The sequence below is a fragment of the Dermacentor andersoni genome, chromosome 7 (assembly GCF_023375885.2).
Source record: "Dermacentor andersoni chromosome 7, qqDerAnde1_hic_scaffold, whole genome shotgun sequence".
Taxonomy (NCBI): Eukaryota; Metazoa; Arthropoda; class Arachnida; order Ixodida; family Ixodidae; genus Dermacentor; species Dermacentor andersoni.
The window spans coordinates 169,136,971-169,162,293 of NC_092820.1; the positions used below are offsets into that span (position 1 = coordinate 169,136,971).

Sequence of the window (25,323 nt, forward strand, 5' to 3'; positions counted from 1 at the left end):
AAGTGGTTTTAGCACGTAAGACCCCATTGAAAAATAAGTTCATTTTACTACCGTCTTCAACTAAAACGTTATAACATAAACGTACCGAAAAGGAGCTTATTCCTATAGCGGTAAGGAAAGTCTTAATCGAACTTATTTTTTTCCATCGTACGATTGGTAAGAGGCGCTTGAAAGTAAACTTTGCTGGTGCAAAGGGATTAACTGTTGCCCTTTATCGCTCCTCTGAAGGTATGCAAAGGGCTCCGGGAATCCAAATTCACTACGGCGTGCCTCAAAATCAGAAAACGGTTTTGACACGTAAAACCCCATTAAAAAATAAGTTAATTTTACGACCGTCTTCAAATGAAACGTTATAACATAGATGTACCGAAAACGAGCATTATTCCTAGCAGTAAGAAAAGTCTTAATCGAACTTTCTTTTTTTCCGTCATACGATTGGAACGAGGCGCTTGAAAGAAAACTTTGCCGGTGCAAAGTGATTAACTGTTGCCCTTTATCGCTCCTCCGAAAATATGCAGAGGCATTGCGTATACGGGCATGCCTGGCAGGCACGAGCTTGCCGCACGCCGCGCGCACTTAACGACGGGGTTCGCCGTGCATTGAGCGTCCAAGTTGGTGAAATTTATGCGCGCGGACGTTACGGGCGGCGCGCGCGTTGAAAGCAGGCACGTGGTGCGCGGCACGACAGGCGCAGCTGAGGTCAAGCGCCTTCTTGCTGCAGACGACCGAGTGCGCCCTCAAAGTGCGCGCACGCCCGGCAACGCATATACCCACCCCAAGGGGAGGGGGGGGGGGGTCGCGTACGGTCGGTGTCAGTGCCCTCTGTGACGTAATATTCCCGGGGCGTTAATCCGTTGTTTGCTGTTAGCTTATTGAGCGAACAAAGAAGAAGAAGAAGGAGAAGACTGACAGAACCTTCGTCTTGGACGGCGAATAAAATGTCGTGGCGATGACCGATGGGAACTCGCGCTTCCCGTGAAGCGCGGGGTTCTTTAACGAATACTATACAGGTTTGCATGACATGCCTGTCCAGGCGAATGTGACGATAAATGAAATCACACGCAAGGGCCATACCACAGGCTCGTAACAAAGAGCATGCAGAATTGAATTATCCGTGCTGTTGAGACCACTCTATGGCTCCCAGAAAAGCTAAAAGTGTCTTCGTATACCGCGCGGTGCACTGGATAAATACTTTCACCTATGCACTTGAAAACACGTTCACGTCGTTTACAACGTGTTGACGCCATATTACGACATGTAGAGCCTGCTCTCCACTGACATTCCCTCTGCCAACCGTCTCTATTCTATTATTCGTGACGCAGTGGTGGCTTTGTTACACCCAAAGCGGGTAAGAAGGGTAAGAATACAGAAAGAAACTTGAGGTATACGAGTTAAAATAAATTTTCAATCATAAGTTATGATAGAAAATGTTGATATTAAGAGTTAGCCAATGCGGATATGCAGTGAACAATCAAGGCTAAATAAATGTTATACTCTAATGAAAAATGAGGATTCAAGAAAACCTAGCATCCAATCCGTCTTGCCTCGCTCAAGCAATTGAAAATGGCTTCGAAAACGTTCCTCTGGAGCTAAAACCTGGAACAGTACCAGCAGAAGAAAGTGCCACCAGAACAGTAAAGCTAAGGCGAAGCATTCGAAAGGCATAACGATAATATTCGTGATTACGTTGCGTGGAGCTTTACACTGGCAAAAAAATTACAAAGAAGGGAAGAAGGACGTATCGACGGACGCTTTGTCCATGTGCGTCATTGTTTCCTTTTTGTGTAATTTTTTGCCAGTGTAAAACTCGCCGTAATTGACGTAATCGTCAACGTGCACTAACTATAGCCCCTTTAATTGGTTTACCTAATCACAAGAATAGATGCCTAAAAATCACTAGTGGAAAGTCTGGCACCCACCACGGTGTACATCCATTGCGCTGCATGCGCTGTGAGCACGACGCCGCAAGTTCGATCCCGGCCACGACAGCCGGGGACGCTTGTTGCTCAACAATGGAATCACGTGCCAGACGGTGGGATGTGAACGAGGGTCCTCGGCCGTAGCAGACCGACACTCTACCCATTAGGCAACATAAGCAGCCATGACTCTAGATAATGACAACCTTATACCGCTCTTCTTCTCGCGTGCACGCTATAGCGCTTTCAGATGTATGGCGCGTGCGTCGCATCACACAGCTACAATTTATTACAAAAACGAACAGCGTGTCACTTTCCCTCGTTCATCCCTCGTTGCGGCTAGCACTTTATTGAAACGCTGCAAGCGACATTGCACCATGCACCTTCTGGATGGGCCCAGGTCGGCGGCAGAAAGGTTCTATACCATATACCAGACTTCTTCCATGGACGGACTTTGACCATATACATTGAGTCTTACGCAACTCTGCTTAGTTTACACGACGAAAGCAAGACACACGTTTTCGACAAAGTGTAGGCACAGTCGCACGTCTCGCTGTCATGCATGCACCTTACGGACTGTGAGGTGCAGCCGTGGTAAAGCCCTCACAACATGAGGATGCTTAATTCAACTAGAAAAGAAAAGAACACAAAAGGGAAGCGCAGCCTATGCATGATGCAAAGTATATAGTTCGGTGGTTCCTGTACGTTTTTTTTTTCTTTTGCTCTTTATTTTGTCATTGAGTTATAAATATGGCAATTTGGAGAAGATTTGTTCGTTATTTCGATATCTGTTGTTACCGCTAACTGAAAGCAGAGTTCTTGAAGTTTCTGAAACGCATAGTATAGTCATATCGACATTGCAATTTCTTCGAAAAGCTATATGCGAAACATTTCCTTGCATCAATCCTTAAATAGCATTCCAGTAGGTCGGCATTTATGTGACATCGCACCACCTTCAGAATTGGCCCATGCAGTTTACCCAGTGCGCCTCTTTCTCGATCGGCAGCTTGTGACAGAACCTGTTGCGTTGTTTCTTCTTCGTTTCTATCCCCTATTCTTTTATTACGAATATCAAGCTTATCGCAGATTTCACCCTCATCCATAATAACTATTACATTTCAGCTTAAAAGGCATTTAAATTTACCCTATGCCTTTGTAGGCATGTTGGATTTATGAGGTTGTTGAAAGCTAGCCTATTGGTTCCGCTTATTTTTTTCTCTCTTATCGCTGAGCAAGGGGCACAAACTACAGTCGTCCGTGTCATGGTGTGTCATAATAACTCGACCAAACGTCAGTAGAGGTAAAACAATGATACGGACATCTGAAATGTTACGAGCTCAGTTTAATATCGAATTACATACGCCGACACAGACCCTCGATTTTATACTGTTATTTAATCACAATGTGCATGATACGTCCTCGGTATTCAATTGGCTCGGATACTGTTTCGTTGCACGGCCGCGGCGCTTCTGGATCCGAAGGGAAACCCTTCTTGTCCTCACGCGCGCGTGCACAATATACTACACAATGCATGCCGCTCGCCGCACGACCACAGAGAGTAGCTCGCTGCCTACTAGGCGGTGCTCGGGTCGCGTGAACGAAACAGAAGCGACTCCCTGCTTTACGGCGTCGTCGTAAAGAAAGCTATTTCGGACGTTTACGACGACGATGGAATCTTCTCCGTCGTCCGGTGAGAAAAGAAGAAATAACTAAATAAAACCTGGTCCACCGCTGTGTGCTGCGAACCATGGCGGCAAGAAAGAGTCAAGGATGGGGGTGGGGAGTAATCTTGAGCGACTCGCGCAACAAAGTGTGTTGGGCGCGCGCGCAAAGCGCGTTCGTTTTTGCAACGTCGGAGATATACTGCCACTGCCTCCCGACTGTATACGGCCTTTTATGCCTGCCCCTGCCGTCTGCTTCTATATAGTTCTTGTTCTTCTGCTCATTTCATCGTTTTCTTCTTCGTCTGCTGCATCTTCCTTTATTTTACTTTGCTACTTCTTCCAAGCTCCCATCGTCTGTTACGCGCTTGGTCGGCAGGAGGCGCGCATGTTGCCAGACTTTCGAGTCCCCTTCCGCCATGTCTGTCAGCCTCTCTCGTATACAGCCGCAGGGCTCAGTGAGGAATAAAAGAGGAGCTGGAGCGCGCCACGCTGTCTCACACAGCGCCGACGTCGGCGGCGATGTTTATTGAAGGCTCTTAAAGGAAGCGCAAGTAGGAATTCTGTGCAGTGTATATACATACGTCTGTTCGCTGATCTGCCTCGAAGGTGCCTTCGGTACTATACTCTTTGTTTCCTTCGTGCTTTCCTTTTGCACGCGGCGCTCTCGTGGGTGAGTATCTAAGCCTGCTATAGCTTAGAAGAAGCGCGATTCTTTCGGCCTCCACTGGGTTTAGAATGCTTCGGCCCGCTCTGGGCAACGCCCTCGAAAACTTCGCCTGTGATTTTGCGTCTTCGTTTCTGACGGCCAGGTGAGAAGACGGCTTCATTGGGTCGCACCGCGGAGGAGAGACGGAGATGAAGGGAGAAAGAAGCCACAGTGGGCATACACATGCCCAGAAAGACACCTGTGGGCTTTGTTCCTGCCTGTTTCTCTTCTTCGCGTTCTTTTACTGCTCAGCAGGTAGCCCGCAGCTCCTTTGCCTCTGCGGTCGTCGTGCCGCCGCAAGAGCGCGCTGCGTTCGCTTCGCGAGGAGTCGCGTTGAGGCGTGAAAGAACGACGAAATGTGTCGGACCGACGTCGGCCCCGCGCGCGTACACACACACATACGCGGCGAGACTTGAAAAACAGGTTGGAGGCCGCCGGTCGTCCCCGTTGGCATCCGTGAATAGAAACAACAAGAGAGCGAAGGCGCGTGTGTATATACTCACTGGGGATTCTGAGCATTGCGCGTAAAGAGCGTGAAACGCCGGTCGCACGAGCACTTGGTATACCGCTTGGATTTTTTAGAAGGAGCAATAAAGGAAAGAGAGAGGTGGCGTCTGTACGTACATTTGAGAGGCCACAACAGGCAAATGCTGCAGAGGACGTTGACGACATTCCCTAAGCTGCTCACCGTTTACCGAATGAATGGATGCTATGAGTGTCCTCTTTAGAACGAGGCGGTGGGTTGCGCCACGAAGCTCTACTCAACAATTACACAATTACTGTAATACACTCACTCATTCCATGCCTTGACAGGAACGGTCAGATTGGTGCACTATTTCTATATTTCAGCAAAGTTTTTGATATGCTTCCACATGACAAACTAATACAAAAACTCAGACACATTGGATTTCAGGTGATTTTGATCCTATTGATAACGAACTATTTAACAAATCGCTACCGATTTGAAGCAGTTAATGAGCGCCAGTCGGGCTGTCTTCCGGTCGGCTCCGGAGTCCCTCTAGGGAGTGCACTAGGACCCTTATTGTTTTTATTAACGATATAATCACTGTAATTGATCCTAACGTGCAAATCAGCTTGTTTGCACATGATTGAGTGCTTTTTCAAGAAATTACTTCAACTTACGATCAGAACCATCTTAACACCGCTCTTGCTAACATTTTTGAATGTTGTGAAACACTGAATATGCAGCTTAATACTGATAAGACCGTCTTTCTTCGCTTCTCTCGCAAAAAAGCTCCGCTCTCCTTTACGTACTGGCTAAGTTCGTCACCACTGCAGCAAGAGACTCAATACAAATACTTAGGTGTTACACTTACTAATACTTTATCCTGGAATATGCATATAGATAAGATTTGCTCTTCTGCGTAGCGTAAAATATATATTTTAAGGCATAAGCTTAAAAATTCACCCCCGAGTGTAAAATTACTTGCGTACAATACAACAATTATGCCGAAGCTTGAATATCCATGCGGGACTCGTTTACTAAGCACAATATTACCCGTCTCGAAAAGGTACAGAGGAAAGCTGTAAGGTTCATTTACTCAAAATTTTCTCCGTATGACCCACCCTCTGAAATAATGCAGGCTAATGAGATCCCATGTCTCAAACAAAGAAGGAAAACTTTACGTTTGCAATTTATTTTCTTGCTCTGGAATCGGGACCTAGAAATTTACCCATCCCCCTGTCTATCGTCTTCGACATCAAGGCATATACTCGCCACCGTCATCCTATTTCGCTGACACCGTATTTTGCACGAACAAATTCATTAAAGTTTTTATTTTTTCCTGGTACTATATCCGATTGGAATGATTCTTCATTGCCCTTCGCAACACTTCGATAATTTTAAACTGTATTTCTATTTTCTTTGTTTATCTTCGTACTCACCCTGCTTGGACCTGTACAAGGGTTGTAGCATTGAATAAATAAATAAAAATCTAGCCAAATATCTTACCTATCTTCTTTTTAAACCGACAGAAGATAATCACCATCAAACTTTCTTAACTACTTTGGGAACTTTGTTTTTGTGCGCCTCCGTTGTATGTGGTCCACCTACTTTTCTGCCACCAAACCTCTAATGGCATTTTACTAATTTCTATTGCGAACATGTTTACTTTCCCCCTGCTATCCCTGAACCCAAGAACTCCAAGGAGGCCACCGGAGCCTAAACCGACAGCTGGGTAATCTTCACATTCTAATAAAACATGTTCCGCCGTTTCCCTATAGCTTTCGCTCAGCACGCACATGCTTCTCCTTCCTTGGTGTGTCTCGCTTTATACCTACGCGCTCTAAGGCATCCTTACCAGTTACTCGAGCTGGACATCTTGTGACGCTTTGCAGAACCATATGCATATCTACAATGCACTTGAAAACTTTCTGTGTCGCTTGGGTGTTGTCGCCGAAGGGAAATAATATAGGGACTGCACCTTAGCAATTATCTCGTTACCAACGATATACTCCAGCAGCTAAGTATATAGAATATGTGGTACCTCATTGCAGCGCCATAGCTTTGCGTGCTCTCTGCACGGTAAAATAATTTAAACCATAAAAAGTGAAAAAGGGTGCAAATGTGTCTATACCTCACACCCTTAGGGTGTTATCTATATAACGGACACCCTAAGGGTGTGAGTTATAGACACATTTACACCCTTTTTCACTTTCTAGGGTGTAAATTATTTTACAGTGTGGTTAACTTCGGCGTCACAATATGTCGCTGCAGCTTTGTTGCTGCAAAAGACGGAGACGTACAAAAGCACAGATCGCAATAGGGGATCAGAAAATTTGGGCGTGGTAGTTCATAGTGTTTTTTTTTTCTTTTTTCATTGTTTAACCTAGGTAGGACATTAGGCAGTATAATAGCAAGAGCCTGGTGGCGCAACCCACCGCCCCGTTCCAAAGGGGACGCTCATAATATCCATCCATCCATCCATCCATCCATCCATGCGTGCCGCACATTTCTCCGGTAGCCCGGCATTCCGGTAATGTTTGGCGGGAGAAGCTAATAAATTCTCTATGCGTCTCTTTGTCTGATTCTTTCTGTCTCTTTGTGTGCAGTGTTTATATGTGTCTACATCATTCATCATAACTCAACGCCAGTGAAATCACCAAAGTTTCCTTGATCACCCTGTATATGGTGAGAGTTACACGGACGGCGGTGGCGGCGGCGGCGTAACTGAAAGGATGCCCAGATAGACGGGCGCATCCAATCCACTCTCCAGCTTTCAACTGTGGTCGCAGTCAAATGCAGCGATTCGGAACCTCTAGAGTTGCTTCGACGCATAACACTCCTTGAGGCTTCAGATAAAAACGAATCGAGGAATTGTGACTTGGAGTGGGCAGCTGCGTGACTAGCTGTTCCATGTACGCACATGCGCTCATTGGTTTGCAAAACTGCGTTGCGCGAGTTGGCCCCCTTGTTGGAGCATGTGCCGTGATTTGTTCGATGTGCTTACTGTAGCAAAAACGGGATCGCTACACGTGACACAAACCCTATCACTGTGTCTTCGAGCGAAATGCATTCTAAGGGTTTGTTCAAATTCTCGCCGGTAGTGAACTGCTAAGAAAGCTTCGAGCACACGTATATAGCGGGAAGCCTTTGGAAGACGTCCCTGCGACTTGATACTACCTCGCGCCGATAAGAAGAAGCTAAGAAAAGCACCTATCACTGTGTTTCAACACTTTTCGAGTGCGAACCTGTGAAAAACGAAGGTACGTGCTTCCTTGTCTTTTCTTTTTTTCTGCTTTTGTGCGCAGGCGACTTTTCCGTCGAGTTTGGAAGCTTTCTGTGCAACCACCATTTTATTTGGACAGCAAAGTAGCCTGCGTCGTTCTTTATTTCGATGCTGTCTTCGTGAAGCTGTCTATAATAACGCGATAGCGTTAAGGGCCCGGTGTCGCAGAAAATCCGGCGTCGGCGTCCAGTGTCCAGCGTCGACCTTTTTTTCAGTGAAAATCATTCCGAATCATGCATACCCAACCACTCTTCCATCGCCAAAATTGCTCATACCTTGTCTTTCATTCTTTACATGTAATGTTGTTCCTCGGTATTTTGAAAACGGCAGCCCACAAAAGATGTAATGGAAAAAAATACCGATAGCGTATATATTTTATGTTAGATTGAAATATTAAACGTGCGAAACAATAACAGGAGATCGACGCACGCAAGAGGCCTCGTTTCTGCCAGAAAGCTTGCCCTTCGTGCGTAGGGTTCGCCGCCAGCGTTTCCCAGTAAACGGTATACGGTTACGTAATCTGCACTTGCCGGGAAGCATGAAAACCAGTAAGGGTCTTTGAACGCTATCGCTTTCCACTTTTAAAAGCGAAGCTTAAGCGTCCTCCAATTTTTTCTGCCGTTTTCGTCAGAATTGAAATGAGGCTCAGGATGGCCGCTTCTCGCTTATATGACTATATTTAGCCGTCTATGCGGCGAGTACTGGAACAGAGATAAAGAAAGTTTCGCACAAAAGCGCGAAGTAGAGCTATATAGTTAGTTGAGCAACATTTCGAAAAGAAAAACTGTGCTTGCTACAGGGCCACCGGAAGACGTAATAACATATCCGCTTACTATAGACTGGTGGTATATTCGTAGGAAATGGCGAGATTGTATTAAAAATACACAATATCTCATTCTTTATATGTTCTTTTCTTTGACGACATGCAGATGTGGCGTTGGTTATCTTTATTGCATTCCTGCTATTTCATGTCGGCGAGTCTTCCCAGCGAATTCCGCCAGTCGGTTGATCGCCAGCACGTGTTGTTTCGTCTTCCTGCAGGCCCTGAGGCTGGCGCATTGTTTCTTTTTTTAATAAGTCTATATTGCGTTATTGCCCTCATTGTACGCACGGCGTCAGCTTTCAGCGCGATCTCGCGATCCGCTTTGTGCCTCGCCGGCAAGGTCGTTGCCGCCGCTGCATTGTGCGGCCGCCGGAAGAAGGGCCGATCTCCCATCGGGTCGGGGAACGCCGCGCACAGCCCGTCTGCGCTGCCGCGGCCGCGCCCTCTGCACGAGACGCGTCGACGTCGCCAACGTCTTAATCTCGTCCAATCCGTTCGCAAACAGGCGCGGCGCGGCGTCAATATTATTAGATTAGATTAGAGAGAGAAGCGGGTCTGCCTTCGCAATCTGCACGAGTCTCCCTCACTGTACACACGCACGCACGCACACAGCCTTGCGAGGGAAGTGCGGCTGAAGGAATATAACGCCCGCGCTTTGTTTGCGTTATACATACACGCGCTTATGTGCACGTTTGCTTGCGCACTATGCACGTATATACACGTATATGGAGCTCGCGTATATATACAGGAGTGTACGCACTACATATAGGCGCATTTTCGGGCCTAGAACGGTTTGCGTCACGCAAACAATGATTGGAAGAAAGCGAGAGAAGACGAGGCTCGCTAAACAATACACACGATGTCTTGCGTGTGTGCTCAGGTGTTTGTCTCCGAACGAACGTGTCGTATATACGCGCGAACGTTGTTCTTTTGTATGCTACCTCCTCTCATACTCTCCGTGTTCTTAAGCCTTATCCGCACACAGCGACTGGAACGACGGAAAGCCGTGCATTGGCGGTTCGCAACATATATAGTGCGATAAGCGCGTCCACCCGATTCGCACGTGTTGCGTTCGTTGCTGTTTGACTGCGCCCAAAACATTTGATGCGGTATCAACGCACGTATTCGTATGCGTAATGGGCCCGCAGAAGACAACCTGCGTACACTGAGAAATTTCGAGTCCGAAATATCGCAGTGCAGACGAAATTTCGCAGACTTCTCCGTCTGCAACGAGACTCGTGCATGCAGTGTGCTGCGTTATGGTTGCGGTTTGATTAGGTTTCAAGCGCCTGTAGCGTAATAGGCACTATATAATTCACGACAGGTCCACAGAGAATGCGCTTGCATGCACTGCGAAATTTCCAGTAAAGAATTTCGTGTTTCACTCTTGAACTGATCTCACTTAAATCGGTTCGTGTCTGAAGTGTTTTCAGGAGGAGTCTATAGTTAGTCCTTTGTGCTCAAGTTTCTAGATTCAATTAAGTAGCCCTGATAGTTAGCGAGCCGATCGAATCAAGCAGGCATCGTTAGGGTAATGTGTCCATGAGTACCATGAACTTTGTTAAAATTCCCAAAAGTGCAAGAGGAAGCAAATGGCTGGTTAGGAAAGCAACCTCTTGAATTAGATAGCCTGCAAAAAAAAAGAAAAATAAAGAAATACACCATGGAAATTTTGTGCACATAGTATCATGTTCCCCTATGCCCCCGAGCAATTCAGTATCAAACTCCTATTTTCTGTTCGACTGTTGCGTTCGATAGAGTTCTTTTTTTTTTTTTAGATAGAAGCGAATAGTTTGCATTATTTTTGCAAGGTACTGAATTGAATTTTTATTTTGTTTCTCGTTCGTTCAAACGAGTGTAGGTTGAGACTAAACGCTCAAAGCTTGACAAACGTCTCAGCCCCCGTAAGCGACAAGCTTGACAGCAGATTATGCACATATGCACAATTTTGCAAGTTACAAAAGACTTGGTTACTGCGAAAAAATCAGAGGAACAATTGTATTCAAATACCTTCAAATTTATAAAGCAATGTACAGCTCGGCTAAGTACAAATAAACATTTCGGGTTCTAATGATGTTCTAAAATTAAGCAGGTATTTTTTTAGAAATAAACATTATCGAATCTGTAGAGCGTTATAAAGCAACAGTATGCGCAAAAAAAATCACACATCCTAACTGGGTGCTAAAATAATACAAAATAAAATGAAAAAGAAAGGAAATTGGAAACAGGACACGGATGCATACAAATATAAATGTATGAATACAAGAAACACGCAAAAACAAAAATACTACATGTGTACTATATTATGTGGGTCCTGAAAAGAAATTATATGTAATTCTTGGCAGAAACATGGTTCATTTAATGAACTAGTTTATTCAATATTAAAGAATATGTCTTCCCTATTTAACCATTCTCTTATTTCTTTTTTAGATGTCCCTAAATAAGTATTTAAGGATACAGATCCACTGTATCTGTTCATTACTTTTGTGGACTGATGGACAAATGTGCTTTTCCCGTAATTGGTCCTTCTTTTTTGGTGTTAGTAATATTCTGTGCTGTGTCGCAAGAAGTATCCGGGAAGGTTACGTTCACTACCTCGTGCGCCTGGGTTCATTCTCTTTCGTATTTCTAGAAGAAGTTGCATATAGTATATCCTGTCCGCACGCAGCATGTCATATTTTTGGAAAAGTGGTGCTGTTCTTAATTGCGAAAAATATCCATATATAGTAACTTGCATATATGCGAATAACTCTTTTTTTTTTGTAAGGCTATCAATTTCGCGTAACTTTTTCTAGTGATTGCAGCCCATAACAACATTTCGTAGCAAAGTTTTGACTGAATAAGTGCATTATACAGGTAAGGAGACTGGCCAGTGTGAAGGCCTTTGACTTGGTGAGGCCATGCGAGCGTGCGCGAACTTGCTGAGTCTTTCCTTTCCCCCTCCCCCTCACTTTATCTCATCTTTCTATTCCCTCTTTTCCGTCCCCCAGCGTAGGGTAGCTAACAAGACGCACGTCTGGTTAACGTCCCTGCCTTCTCCCTTTCTTTCCTCCTCCTCCTCCTCCTCCTCCTCCTCCTCCTCCTACTACTACTACTACTACTACTACTACTACTACTACTAGTACTACTACTACTCACAGAAACAGCGGCGCAGATCACGGTGTTCGACCAATAAGTGCCATTGAGCAGTAATATACGATAAATAAAACAAAGCGCTGGTGTCGGAATAGAACCTATGAACTTAAGTTCACTTTATCCCGAAGCGTGTTTGGAGGTATCGAAACTGGACCCCTGTTCACGAAAACATACGCTATAATAGTCCGTAAGAACAAATGCCCGTCAATCCTGATAATGCACATATTATTAGCGAAGACTGCCGTCCAATGGAAATGAGCACTTACGAACGAAAAGCTTCGCTAATTCTGCCGCTGTTCTGCCTGTGCTTGCGAAGGTTTCGGCCAGATTCCCTGCTGAATTTTCGACTAAGTTTTTTTCAAAGTACCTATACGGGCAACATTTTATGTACGTCGGAGGCTACATGTGCTAAAAGGAAATGAAGGCCGAAACCACATGTACTATAGGCATGGATTACCTTAAATTACAATTTGTGGCATGCTTTGATCGCTGATCGTTCTTCTACTGTGGCAGCAGTTAGAAGACAGAAACAGTGTTTGCTGTGCCTATGTCCGACCTTCCCGTTTAGTCGACAAGAACAACTGTCACTCGCCGCGGTAGCCTATAGTAGTTACGGCATAGCGCTGATGAGCTAAAGGTCGTAGGTTTAATCCGGGCCGACCCAGCTTCACCCTTTCCATTGTGCAAAGAAGAAAAAAAGAAAGTATTTGCCGTTCGACCATGTCTCTGCGGCTACGTGCTATCGGGTGATGAATGCGCTATAACCACTGCGCGGAGGGCACGGTTTCCCATTCTTCTTTTTTCTTTCTTTCTCCATGGCACTGGAAGGGCATCGGTTGCTGAGGAACATTGCCCTGACGAAGGCAAGTTCCCTTGTCGACACGTTGGATCCAGCGAAATTCTTTATTGGACCAGTTCCAATCGCTTCGAGACTTTCCGTAAACCTCTCTATTATTCGGCTTCGACTCTGCAAGGTAATCTGTGGATTCTGCGCGCCACGCAGGCTCCGAGGATGGTGGCGTTTGTGCACGTATTTCTGAGTCCACGTTAGGAAACGCTGTATTGGACGAGGAGGACATTGTCTACGTCAAAAGATGTTATTGAGAAAAAGAGCCACAGTTGCTCAGTGGCTATATGGCGTCGTGTTGCTCAGCACTCGGGGTGCGTTTTAATTTTGGAGAGCATCGGAAACAGTCTACGTAGATAGCCAGGCAGCTTCGATCCCAATCAATGTAACGCGCCTGGAACCGCCTGGAAGACAACGACGATGATGATGATGATTTATTGGCATCATCTTTGAAGCGCTTTGAATCCACCTAGCCCGCTTGAGTTACTCAGGTATGCCATGCATGATTTTCAGTCTAGTATTTGTGTGCACATTTCCTTAATCTGTATTTCTCGTCTTCAAAGCTTCTCAATCTACTTTATACCGCGACTTATGTCTGTAACGGATCCGGTCTCGTCAATCTCTTCCCTAATTTTCTTACACCAATATACTCTAAACGTATCTTGTTTACCTCGACCGATGATCTGTTGATCGATGCTTCCGTACACTTTAAATCCAAGTGTTTCTGGGAGGCGTACGTTACGTATACGGGTATCACTGTGTGAACCCCTTCGCATTCCATTAGCATGAGCTGAATTGTCTCCGAATGTTTGTTACAGCATACAAGTGCCTCATCTTGTTACGAATATTGTCACCGGTATGTTTTTGACCTTAGGCAACCAGCTCGAACCTCAAATAGCTAAGCACTGCTCTTTGTATTATCGTAGAGATTTTCCTTTCTATAATTTCTTTCTTCTCATTATTGTAAATATACATGGTCTTTTTCGTTTCCATTCTTTGCATCCAATTCACTGTCTCTGTTTCTCTCACTTTCTTTTGGGGGATACCTGGTTGTCTATTTACACTTTTAGTCACCTGTACTTGGTTGCCAACATTTTTTACCTCTTCTTCTATGCCATATGTGCACGCTTTTCAGGTACAGACACTTGCGCACTTTAGCCAACCATTTCTTTTCATTCATGTTCCCGAGTCTTTCTTCAAAACTGATTTTTATTATTTTTTATTTACAATGCAGGCAGCAGTGCTGCCCAAGCAGGAGAAGGTTCCAAAAGGTGAGCTCGCAAAGAACCCTCAAGGTTGCTAACATTAGTACATTTAACAACACAAGCAGGCAGGCGGTTCCATTGTTCGAGTGCGTAGGGAAAAAAAATGAATTTTGGAATTGTTTAGTTCTGGCATAATATGGCCTTATCACTTATTTCTGCGCTTCTCTGACTTCAAAAGGCGCCCAACCCACGTCACCCTGCACTGTGTCATTTGTGGCCTTACCATGCGCTCCCAAAGCCAACCGGCCTACCGATCTTCGGTTAGCTTCCAACCTCGACAAGGTATCCAACTTTAAGCAGAGAATGGCATTTGCAAACGTTAGCGCTGGCACCATTCTAGATCCCACACACCGCCTCATGTTTATTGCGGCCCGAAAGTGTTCTATGCTTCATTATTGCTGCGTTCCGCTTTCCCTTTATTTTCCGATTACATTGGTGCGTGCTTCAGTAAGTCTTTCTTTTGTTTGTGCACACGCTGAGGTATTTATGCTGCTTAACCACGGGCATAACATGCTGTTGAATTGGTACCACATCCCATTACTCGTATCTTCATTAAAGATCATAATTCCCAATTTCTCCGTGCTAAACTTCAGGCCTAGGTTTGTCGCTGCGTTGCCACAGATATTCGCAGGTGTCTGTAAATATCTTGCATTATCACCTAGCACTATGTCGTTCGCATACATCAATCCGCGACCTTCTATTGCATCATTTGTCCGTTACGCATGTACGATAAATGAAATCTTAATTCACTGTTTTCCAGTCGTCTTTCAATGCCCTTAACGTAAAGCGTGAAGAACAATGGAGACAGACGACACACTTGCTTCAGCCCTTGGTGATTTTCTACCACATCATTACATTTTCGGCGTTCCCATACAATTAGTACTCGGTTGTCTCTCTCTATATATATATTTCCCTCAGCAGCTTTGCGAAATCGTCATCACGCCTTCGTGTTTGAGAATATCCCATAACAATTCCCTGCATACGTTGTTGTGGGCTCCCTTAACATATAACATCTTAACATCCATAAAGGTTTACTCTGAGCTAAGCATAGACGTTTATGCGACGTGACGCTACCTCGCGACGACAACAAAAAAAGGTTGACTAGCATAAAATATATCTGTATATTTTAACTCTTTGCGTGTGCGAGCTTATGTATAACGTAGCTTACACTAAGCGCATAAAAATGTGCGACTACGTTTTATTATGAGCCCAGACGAGCCTCCCACAGCAGCACAGCCCCCATCTTGTGTGCACGGACACCGATGTAGCCTGCATCGTTTTTCTACTTGGATGCTGTCTTCTCGAAACGGACTTTTTTTTTTTTGACGGCTTTGCCAGAATTGGAACGAGGCTTAAGAATGGCAGCTGTCCGATTAAATTATGGGTTTTTAGGTGCCAAAACCACTTTCTGATTACAAGGCACGTCGTAGTGGAGGACTCCGGAAATTTCGACCACCTGGGGCTCTCTAACGTGTACCTAAATCTAAGTACACGGGTGTTTTCGCATTTCGCCCCCATCGAAATGCGGCCGCCGTGGCCGGGATTCGATCCCGCGACCTCGTGCTCAACAGCCCAACACCATAGCCACTGAGCAACCACGGCGGGTGAGCTGTCCGATTAGGCGTCTATATACGGCGAGTATTGGAACACAGCCTAAGTTGCAGCGTCGATTTCCGGCCGCGTCGGCCTCAATTCGATGGGGACGGAATGCGCTTTGTTATGGCTTCTTGGTGGGTAGCATTTTGTTTTGGATTTTGGAACGTTTGTTTGAAACGCTGAACATCGCGAACAGACGAAGCACCTGGCGAGTGGATGGCACGAATGAGCGCTGCTGCGGCGTCGCCTACATACATGGTGCTTCAGCTAACTTTAGCAAGAGTTTAAAAATATGCCGATGCACTCTATAGACGACGCGTCCAAATGCATGTTGCTCACTTTTGTATGTAGTGTGTCGCTCTATATTTTGTATTTTGCTTAATTAGATAATTTGTCAAGATTACTCAACCAACTTCTGAAGCAACGAAGATAGGCAAAAAATTCCAATTAGAAAGTTGTAGAGTGCTTTGCAAAACGTCCGATTAGACAGTTTCTAACTTTCTGTTTATCAAATATTAGCGTTCTTCGGTTTATTGCGGATGCCCGCGAAATACAAAAATATAACACGGGACATATCCGCTTGCGCGCCGTGATTGCAGTGCTCCCTAACTATCCGCGTACAAACGAGCATAGATCTAGCAGGGCGTGCTGCCGCTTAAAAGCCGACAGGGCAGTGACAAAGGCGTTGGCTGTGCGATTTACGCCAGCGACGTGCTTTGCTCGCGGCGGTTCATGATAGCGATAAGCAGACGCAGCGGCAGCGCACCCGGCTAAACGCTATGTTTGTTTGCGCGCGGAACGCTTGGGAGCAGTGCATTCACGACGCGCAAGTGGGTATGTCGCGTGGTGTTCTGTTGTATTTCGCGGGCACCCGCAGTGAGCTGAAAAGCACTAATACTTAAGAGATAGAAAGACAGAAACTGTTTATTCGGACGTTTTACTAACCGCTCTGCAACTTTCTCATTGGAATCTTTTTCCTAGCTTCGTTGCTTCAGAAGTTGGTTAGTAGTTCTTGACTAATTATCTAATTAAGCAAAATACAAAATATAGCGCGACACACTACATACGAAAGTGAGCAAGATGCATTTGGTCGCGTCGTCGTAGAGTACATCGGCATATTTTTAAGCTCTGGCTAAAGTTAGCTGAAACACCCTGTATATTTCCCGCCTTGTCCGTCTCTTCGCGGGGTTAAACGTCCACCGTGACGGAACGCAAAGACGCTCGTGTGATGCTTAGATTCCTTGAAGAACCGCGCAAGTGGTCAGCGTTAATCCGGAGCCGCCCACCGCAGCTCCCGTCGTGACCAATTGTGCAGAATCGGTAGCTTAAACTCCGCGCAAAGTCACTTTGATTTCACTTTTATTTTCGTTTAAGGATATATATACACTCTTAAAATGGTTGCACCCTTTGGGGTGTGTATTTGTCCTACAACGATAATCGTCATCTGCCTTGCTTGCGTTTCCTTTTCTGAAAACTCGGCGCTCGCTACTTTCCTGTCGAGAATACTGCGTCACACTGACAGCGCGCATGCCGTTAGTGACTGGGAGGTACCGGGCTCGCAGCGTTAAAGAAAGGAAACGCGGGCAAGACAGATGACGATTATCGTTGCGGGACAAGATAAGCCCCAAAGGGTGTAAATTTTTCTACGAGTGTACGCCAAAAAGTTGATTTGACGCTAGCCTGCCGTATGCAAATTTCATGGAAGTCGTTAGGATGGATAGTTGGGCGTGTTGGTTAAGCATGATTTCTGAAGTGAAGGCGCTAAAAAGACGGAGGACAAAGAAGAAACACACACATAGGCGCCCTGTATGTGTGTGTTTCTTCTTTGTCCTCCGTCTTTTTAGCGCCTTCACTTCAGAAATCATGGAAGTCAGTGTGCATGCAGAAAAATAAAAGTAACGGAGGGATATATATATATATATATATATATATATATATATATATATATATATATATATATATATATATATATATATATATATATATATAGATATATATATGCATTATTTACCCATAACGCTATACGCGCGCGTTAGACCCCCGCATATACACAAGCGACGATCGCGCTCAAATTAGGCACACACAGGGATGCGATTGTATATACGATTACGTATGCCTTCAGAGCACACATTGGAGTGTCAATTTGCATTCCTGCATACGTACGTTTCCCGGCGAGAAGGGGCCTCGAGAATATGTCGACGGCGGTGCAAAATGTGTGCAGCCACTCGCAGGATTACAGCGGCAATAATCCTCGATTCTCGAGCAAATCGCGCACCAAACGCGCGCTATATGGTCTGACTGTATACACCGCGTCGACGCGCATGCGAGCGCAAATATAACGGGGCAGATAATCCGCCATCAGTTGAATAGAAACGAGCGCGTGACAAAACTTATCTGCATGCACGGGCTCACAGGCATGCGAACGCGTGCACACGCGTGTTCAAAAGATTTTTAAGAGACATGGTAGTCACTGCGGTGCTAACAATGTTTAGATCACCTGCATGAACCAATTAACATGTGCGGGTACATATACCGGTGATGCCTGTTGCTGGTCCGTGTGTATGCAACGGGTGTGCATACAGACAGTTTTACTGCTTTTACTTTCGCATGCACCTTGCTGAACTCTGCGTGTACGTGACGATATTGCGTGATCGAATTGCAGTTGCGCAGAACATAGAGAACTTTCTCATATCTACTATACGCGCTTGCGTTGTGCACCATCCAAACGTGAAGGGCGCTATGCGAGAAATTGCTGCTCACTGGACCTTGGCTTTTTAGATGGCGTCAATTTCGTCCAACAAGAGCCCTAATGCGAAACGGTTATCGCGAAAAACGTTTCGTGGCATTTTTTGATCTCGAAACCATGCACCGATCGCTGCATATCTGATGCTAATGCGCGCAGTCCTGGCAATTCCGGCTTGTCTCGGACAATGTTGGCTGTGCAAGCCTTCACGTGAGGCTACTGTCGTCGTCTTGCAGCCATCGTAATTGTTGCTGTCGTCATCATCGCCGTCGAGCTGCCGCCTTCTTCGTCGATGGCGTCATCGTGCATACCGTCGTCGCCGTATATATTGCAGTCATATAGCCGCTGTCGCGTCGTTGTTGTGTTGTCAACTGCTTTAAGCAGAAAATTACTAAGCATACAAGGGTATCTTTATCTCTCTCTTCTTTCTTTACGCAGACACTTCCGGCCTCAGGTGTCATAAATGCCCATACTTGCCAGAAAAGGAAATACTGTTTGTCCTCACCCGTCGCTCTCAATCCCGGGTACGCGAATTGTGAGCCGTCGTATAACGTCCTGGCGGCATTACGGTCGTTTGCACCAGTCGGAATTCTTTGTTGCGCACCTAAATTCATGCACACGGGCGTTTCTGCGCTCCGTCCTCGTGGTAATACGGCCTTACGCTGGCGGGAATCGCACCCGCAACTTCGAGCTCAGTCGCATGCAGACAACTATAAGCGCTGAGATATCGCGGAGGGTTACCACGGCCTTACGAATTGCTTTCTGATTAAATACCCAGACCGTGGACTTTTGTCAAACAGCCACCACCGTCGGTGTGGGTCTGTCTACCCCGCGTTATATATCCCATCAAATACACTGCCGAAAGATATAAGAAGCGATGGCTATCCAAATAGCCAAGCCGTTTTTTGGCTCCGCAAGGTGTAGCCGAGAAGAGTTGCGACACAGATAATGCGCGCCATTGTGAGGACGATGCTCTCAGGGAACTGTAGCAGCTAGCGCGGACACAGCTGGCGTACGCTCTCTGTCGTTCGTGTCCAGAATATAGATTTCACGCCTGAGACGGGGCCAATAGTCACTGAGAGGCACATTTTTCTTTTTTCTTCTTTTTTGACAGCATGCACACACACACAAACGCGCGCGCGCGATCGCATGCAGGACAATAACGTGGCCAGATCGGGCTGCACGAGAGAAAGACCTCCCTCCTTGGCTTCTTCTGACTTCTGAGTGCAGCGACGAGTCAACACCGAACGGCTGTGTGTTCGTTTTTCACACAGCGTATGCATGCAATAGCTTGCTAGCTTTAGGAGGAAGAGACCATATATCCAGCCAGCGAAAGCTGCCAGACGGATAATGGTCGTTCGATTTGTGTCTTCGTATACTATATGTGTATACGTATGGAGCTATGGAAAAAGATGGCGCTAAGAGAAGGGGGAAGTGGGGGTGTCGGTAGTGATAATGGTTGGGGGAGAGGGGGGAGGGGTAGCTTTCCCAGAGCACCGCCAGGTGTCGACAGTTTCCGAGCTGCACGCAGTAGAGCAGCCCTTGCATCGTCTGCTTGCTTAATCCCCATAAACGCGATCGGATATCGACCTAACGTTTTCTCTCTTCGCCACCCTTCAACAAACACACACACACGAGCTTCGTTCATTCTGTGTCGTGCGGTAGGGCGAGCGCTATCTCTTCTCTCGCCCACTTCCTCAGTTGTCCTTTGAAATCACCACCCCCTCCCCATTTTCCTTTATCTTTCCAGCCTCCTCCTCCCCTCTCCCTATTGCCTTCTCCCCTTTTTAAACAGCTCCCGATCGTCCAGTCCTTTGTCAGGCTCGCCCAGAAACAAACAAGCAGCTGTGTTTGTGGTTGACTCCTGCCACGAACTTCCGCCCGCCGCGTTGTGCGCCAGAGGCCGGGGTTCGTGAGGCCTCTATGGGAACTAGGGATTTCACGCTAGGTATACACTGCGACGCGAAGCCTTGCAGCGCCGGCTATACTTTAAAAAGAGAAAGGGAGGGCGAGCCAACGCGCCGTCGATATCGTCAACCGCCGCGCACTCAGCATTGTAGCTCACACGCCCCCTGTGTTCTCTCTCTCCCAACACATTCTCTCTGCGGTTCGCACTCACCCCTCTATGTGCTCGAGGCATCACTTCTCCGGGGCCACAGTCTTTGGCCATCATCCTGCTTTGCTTGCTGCCTCGTTCGCAAACTCTCTGCGCTAAAAGCGACCGAGGGAGCGAAGAAGATGTGCGAAATGGCAGACAACGCTGACTCTCCCCTTACACCGATCCTTGCCTTTTCCGCCAACCGCCCACCACTTTTGGGTCACTCCTGCTGCGGAACCCCATGTGAAAGTTTAAACAGCAAACGGTTTCGGGGTGGTCTCTGTGCGTTTCACAATGGCGGCCCACAAAGAGCACGTGCGACCTCCGCGGCTCTTTTGTGCGGGGCGCGGTTATAGCCCTGCGAAGAAGAAAGGGCGAGGGAAGTGGATGCGAGGGAGTGGGGTTGTTTTGAGCGCACGCTCCGTACTGGAGGCCCTGACTCGGACAGATATAACGCCACCGAGAAGAGCACCGAGGAAACCGGAATGCGTCCACTGAAGTCACGTTCGAGCGCCACCTGTTTCCCATCCTCTCGGCACACCGGCCGGGCGTTTGACTTTCTACTCTTCGCTCGAGTCTCTTCTTCCTCTTCTTGCTTGGCTCGTCCGTCAGCGTGTGCCTGGGAATGCGTCTATATTTGCTGTCACGCGCGCCAGAGGTTTAAGGATCCCTTTGCGCCCCTCTCCCTTCCCCACCCCCTCCCCGGCTCCCAAGGTTGCCCGCAGCGATACGTGTTTATCCGCACGAGTGGCGAATCTACGTCGTCGTCCGTCGTCGACGTGCAGTTGGCGTTCTTACCTGCGGTGGTCGAAGAAAGAAGAATGGCACACTTTTTTGTCAGGGCGTGCACATATTGACGTAGGCCGGCTGCGCCGATGGCTTGGATTGTGGCTTGGCAACCAGTCACGGATGGTGGCTGCCCCGGTGGTGTGTGTCGTTTTTGTTATCTGGCCGGCCCTTATGTCAGCCCTGCTGGTGGGCCTGTACCAGCTTAGTCGGATAGCACGTGCGTTTGAACGAGCTTTGCTCGCACAGCGGCCGCACAGAGTTGTACGAAGGAGAATCGGTGCATGAGACGTTCGCATTCGCTGTATATCACAGAACGTCCGGTTTCGGAGCTTATCAGTTGAGATAGTTTTCAGGTTGATTGAGTCGAAATAAAGAAGATCGAGTCGCCATAGCTCAGGCTCCTCGATGTGTTCGACGACGGAAAGTTGAAATTTATTCCATTGACCTGGTGGCGGCTGAAAAGTCGCAGATAAGTCGCGTTTGTAACGAAATCGCTGTGGGCTGTCCTGACACACGATTAATAAATTACGGGCGTGCGAATTGTAATTTTCGAGACCGAATCGAATGCGAGTCGAATAGCACGTACCAGAAGCGAATCGAATGAAATCGGATAGGGAATACTTTTCGAATATTTAAGCGGCCGTTTGCCCCATTAATATAAAACGATGTTCACAGCCTTGTGTATTCACAATGTTAGCAAGTTTCCTTCATTACATTGTACGCTGTGGAGTGTTTTCTATTAAAGCCTCAAATGGAGCATTAGGAGCAAACAAAAAGTTTATTCACATAGTCAGGACTCAGTGGTGAGAGCGCATGATGGCAGCTTATAGCCGGAAAAGTCCGGATCTCTGAGTGACGTATAGCTTGCTTCACTGCGCAACCTTTCGTGTTTTACATCTACTATGGCCACAGGGATTAAAGGTGTCACACATTTGCTCCAATTTTATGCTTGATCGCGCACAGTTGGTGACTTGAAATATTCTAAAACTATTGAGAGAATATTCGTATTCACGAATAGGGACTATTCGATTCGAAGACTGCATCGAATAAGGCGCTATTCCATTCGTTATTCCAAAGTCTCCGATATTCGCACACCGCTGTTGGCAAGCCCTGAAACACGTGGAACAAAAGAAAAACGGGAGACAAACGCCGATGCTCTTCCTTATTACTACATATATGTATTTCTGTAATTGTGTTTCCTTACACTGTTAAGGAGTAAAGATCAGCTGTATAGCAAAGCAGTTCTGTATACAGGATGCTAGACCTGTTTTCTAGGCTAAATAGGTTTTAATTCGTCAATATTGTGCTATACACTTGCATTGATCCTTGTCCCAGCGCACGTTTCTTATGGCCAAGAGATCTTTTGCGAGTTTCTGACGACGCCGTTGACGCGTCGAAACTAACCTTACTCAAGCTAGGTGCAAACTAGCTATGTTACGGGGTGCATACTGAAAACTTGTGTGTGGAGTTATTGGACTGCATAAGAACGTGTTTAAATAAAAACCATTTTCGGTATTTTATTTGTTATTCAGTAGCTTCCTCACGTCATTTCTTGAGCAGAGAATCCGCACCATCAGATTGTACAAATCGTACGTTTTGTAGAGCATATCCCCAGGATAGAGTTATTTATTAGTGGCACGAGCATGGAGTGACATTCTTGTTCCTTGCGCAGCCCTTCCGGTTCACCTCCTGAGACGACCAGGGAGGAAATTGAAAATAAATAAGAAAGAAATAGAAAAAGATGGTACAGTACAAAATTCATGGGTTTCATAATAGATATGTGATATCAGAGCATAAGTTTCGCTACAAGTTTAGTTACTGAAATTTATAGAATAATTAGAAATAATTAGAAATCAATGAGACGATCGAGAACGAAAGTCAATATAAATCAGAAAAAATACAAAAAAATAATAGTTCAGGACATAATTCACGGGTTTCATTACAGATATGACATCAGAGCATGAGTTTAGTTACAAGTCCACTTACTGAAGTCTCTGGAATAATTAGAATGTATTAGAAATCACTGATTGCCGCACACCAAAGCACAGAATCGTAGTCTTTAGGAACTCGCAGTCGCTCGCGGGCTCTTTCTATTTGGTTCGTGCGTTGCGTTCGTCTGAAGTTAACCTAAAGAACACCTACGCCGAGGTGCAAGTGCCACTAAGAGACACCTAAAACAAAGATAAAGGTCGCCTATCATTTTCATTCATTCATTCATTCATTTAGTAATAATGCCCCAAAACAACACAGCAGCGTTTCTGCAGTCCGCCTCCGTTCTAATGCGCGACCGCAGTGGTCTGGAATCGAACCAGCGACCTCGCGTACTCAGCGAGAAAATGCCATGGTCGCCGCTACAGCGAGTATGAATCATACAGGCGAGTTATTTAACACCGATGGCTCTTTGCACAGAATCCGCGATTCTGTAATTACTGTTTATGCAGTGGCCACTCAAAGCCCAATCGTGTTTATTAAACCCTTCCACTGATTAGCGCAGTGTCGGAAATTCATTTATACAAATGCGATGACGTCCTACCGTTGACGTGATGTTAAGCGGCCCGTAACAATGTAGAGTAATTTACCTCCTAAATGTAAAGAAGGGCGCGAATGTGCCTATAACTCACACCCGTACACTCAAAAAGGTGTAAGGGTGTAAGTTATAGACACATTTACATTCCTACTTACTTTTAAGGGTGTAAATTATTTTAAGGTCTCCTGAGCGAACAACTCATTCGCCGACTATGCTCATTCTAGCTTTCAACTGCGCATTCCCATCTGCTTCTCACGTCGCGACCATTTTAATTACAAGCCGCCAGTCAGCTCTCGCTATGGACGTTAATATTTCTCCGTCAAATATTATAACCGCGTAAACTGATCAAACTGAGTTGGAACGCGTGCTACATTACACACAAGACGTGGGCAAACGATTCGTAAATGACGAGCGTCAATGTTTGTCTGTAGCCACAGGCTTGTTATACATGTGTGCTGGCACAACAAAAGGTGCGGTGCCCCTGCAAACGAGAGAGACCGCGAAAAATCCACTGCGAGGCGTTCTCTCAATCGCTTATCTTCAACTGAAGCGATCACTCGCGTGTACAAAACAAGCAGACACACAGCGTACGCAGCTGAAAGCGCTCGGAAACGTCTCTATTTGAGATTCGTCGTCGCATAAATAAATTCCCGTTTTCTCCCAATTCCTCTTCTCTCCAGATTCTCTCTCAGCATCGTCTCGCGCCTGTTGCTGCGGGTGTGTGCGTGCGTGTGGCCCCAGAGGGCACATCGGTCCTGTGAGCGTATCTGTCTATATAATGTATAAACACGCACTTACGCACGGTATACACTCACTCCATGGCTCGCGTAGATAGTGCCGCGCCCTCCTCCTCTTTTTAGCAGTGTCTGTAAGTGTGCGTGCGTCTACACATTGTCGGAAACAAATATTTGAGGTTTGTCTCGCGAAAACGAAAGGCCCGAGCCGTGGCTTCGGCGCTCGCGAAGAGTTGCTTTATTATTATTATTTCCTTTTACCTCCTAGTGTTTTCCGAAGTCAATATTGGTCAGAAGGATCATAACGCTGACGCTCGCCACCTCCGCTTTATACGTTTCACTGTCTCCTTCGCTCTTCTTTTGTATTTCTCACCTCTGTGTCTCTCCGCGGCCTTGTTCTTCGGATTCCCCTCTCCCCCAAAACACTTTCTCTATAAACTCGGGATCTGCACTTTGCGTGCCTAAATGAGTGCAGTGCGACGGACGCTAGGGAGGTCCTCTGCTGCGATCACTCCAAAACGAAAGTGTATATACACTCTAAAGTTACGCGACAAAAATAGGGCACTGTTTCGGCGCTTCTTATAGGTATGCAGCATAATAATCAGCCAAGGTGATGTTGGTTTCTTTGCGCATGCATACTAACTCTTATTTATTTTTGTTTTTTTACTCTTTTCAGCAGACTGTACGCACGCAAAGCACCTTGACGTCATGTCGTACACTGACCGTGTGCC

At 46.2% G+C, this 25,323-nt stretch overlaps 1 protein-coding gene across 7 annotated transcripts in view; it reads left to right on the plus strand.

The window, feature by feature from the left end:
* Positions 1 to 25,323, plus strand: part of LOC129385277 (uncharacterized) — a 283,848-nt gene that overhangs the window by 228,442 nt on the left and 30,083 nt on the right. For 2 of the 7 annotated variants that reach the window (XR_008612852.2, XR_008612855.2), the window contains exon 2: positions 14,075 to 14,111. The exons of the other annotated variants lie outside the window; for them this stretch is intronic. The gene's annotated coding sequence lies outside the window, so the exon portion shown is untranslated. The remainder of the gene's footprint in view (positions 1 to 14,074; positions 14,112 to 25,323) is intronic. 7 annotated transcript variants of the gene reach the window in all.